The 2393-nt window shown below is 41.6% G+C and overlaps 1 pseudogene; it reads left to right on the forward strand.

The window, feature by feature from the left end:
• The first annotated feature begins 1414 nt into the window (after positions 1-1414).
• Positions 1415-1818, forward strand: LOC116532996 (annotated as a pseudogene).
• Positions 1819-2393: the final 575 nt, after the last annotated feature.

The following is a 2393-nucleotide window of genomic DNA, read 5'->3' on the forward strand; positions in this document are numbered from 1 at the left end:
TGGGAGAGCTTTGTGGCTCTTCTTTTTCTTATAAGGACACCGTTCTAATCCAATTAGGCCCTCACCCTCACGACCTCATTTAACCTTAATTGCCTCCTTAAAGGCCCGGTTTTCTTTTTTCTTTGAGACGGAGTCTTGCTGTGTCGCCAGGCTGGAGTGCAGTAGTGCGATATCTGCCCTGTTTTCAAATAATGTCACCCTAAGGGTTAGGGATTCAACATATAAATTGTTTTTGTTGGAAAGGACACAATTCACTAATACAACATGTCTTCAATAGATATATGTTACATTAATATCACTTTTATTTCATGAGTGCCCCTATTTCTGATGATCATATTCCCTTTACATAATCTAGAGCTGATCTTTTAGGTTTATTTGTGCCTGTGCCTGTATGAATTTGACTTTATTTTTCCTTTGTGGATCCCTTCTGAAGAAATTGATATCCCTGGTCTTCTAGGTATTCTGAAGAAGAGGGATCTTTTATAATTATGTCCATAATTGTTATAGCTTAAATATGGTTTGTTTGTCCCTACCAAATCTTATATTGAAATTTGATCCCCAGTGTTGGAGGTGGGGTCTAATGGGAAGTGTTCAGGTTATGGGGGCAGATCCCTCATGAATAGATAATGCCCTCCCTGGGGAGTGTGTTAGTGAGTTCGCAGGTTATTAGTTCCTGTGTGAAACCTGGTTGTTAAAAACAGCCTGGCATCTCTCATATCCTTGCTTCCTTTCCTGCTACGTAATCTCTCCTTTGCCTTCTGCCATGAGTGGAAGCCGTGTGAAACCCTAACCAGATGCAGATGCTGGCATCATGCTTCTTGTACAGTCTGCAGAACTGTGAGCCAATTAAATCTGTCTTAGTAAATTACCCAGCCTCAGGTGTTCCTTTAAAACAACACAAAATAGACTAGGATGGATATATATATATATATATATATATATATATAAAATATACCTGCCAGAAGAGCCAAAATGAATAGACAGAAAATACCGAGTGGTGGTGAGGATGTGAAGCAGCTGGAGTGCTCATACACTGTTGGTGGGAGTATAAGCTGGTACAACCATCTGGCAAACTCTTTGACAGCATGTCAAAGCTAAATATATACATACCCCGTGCTATATATACATATGACCCAGATAGTCTACTCTAGGTATTTATCCAACAGAAATTCATCCATATGTTCACCAAAAGACACAGATAAAAAATATTCGGAGCAGCACTATTCATAATAGCACTAAGTGAGAAACTGCCTAAATGTCCATCAAAAATAGATAACATCCTGTCATTTGTGACAACATAGATGAACCTGGAGGACATTATATTAAATGAAATAAGCCAGGCATAGAAAGACAAATACCGCGTGATCTCATTCATACGTGCAATCTAAAAAAAGTTGATCTCCAGGAACGCGGAGGAAACCGGAGTGAACAGAGAGCTTAGTGACCAACATGAGCCTCCTCAACAAGCCCAAGAGTGAGATGACCCCGGAGGAGCTGCAGAAGCGAGAGGAGGAGGAATTTCACACGGGTCCACTCTCTGTGCTCACTCAGTCCGTCAAAAACACCCAAGTGCTCATCAACTGCCGCAACAATAAGAAACTCCTGGGCCGCGTGAAGGCCTTTGATAGGCACTGCAACATGGTGCTGGAGAACGTGAAGGAGATGTGGACTGAGGTACCCAAGAGCGGCAAGGGCAAGAAGAAGTCCAAGCCAGTCAACAAAGACCGCTACATCGCCAAAATGTTCCTGCGCGGGGACTCAGTCATTGTGGTCCTGCGGGACCCGCTCATCACCGGCAAGTAGGAGCCACCTATCCCTGTCAGTCAAGAGAACTCACTCCCCTGTCCTACAGAGACCGCTGCCTCTGGTGTTGAGAACAATAAAGCTGTGTTTTTTTCTAGTGAAAAAAAAAAAGTTGATCTCATAGACATAGAGTGTAGAATAGGTGGAAGCTGGGGTGGTGAGAAGAAAGGGGGGTTTGGGAGATGTGATCCCAATCATAATCCCAAAAGACACAGTCCTAGATGCCATAATCCTGGAGGTTGAAATCTCAAAAGGTCAAAATCCCTAAAACGTAAAATTTGTAACATCCAAAAATTCCAAAATGTACAATCTCAAAATACTGAAATCCTGAATGTTGAAATCCTGAAAGCTGAATTCTGGGGAAGAAATTTGTGCATTTTTGGTTGCATTCAAGATAGATGCATTATGTTAGCTGCATCATGTTAGAGGAACTATTACCTTGTCATTGTCTTATTGAAATTAAGTAGAATTTAAGGGGATGCTTATAGGTGCCAAGTTGATAAGGGGTGGGCCTGTGGACTTAATTTTAAGGATCACCTTGACTGGATTGAAGAATACCTAGAAAGCTGGTAATGCATTATTTTGGGTAT

This window comes from Sapajus apella, unplaced genomic scaffold (assembly GCF_009761245.1).
Source record: "Sapajus apella isolate SASKATOON/1434 unplaced genomic scaffold, GSC_monkey_1.0 scaffold78, whole genome shotgun sequence".
In the NCBI taxonomy this organism is placed as follows: Eukaryota; Metazoa; Chordata; class Mammalia; order Primates; family Cebidae; genus Sapajus; species Sapajus apella.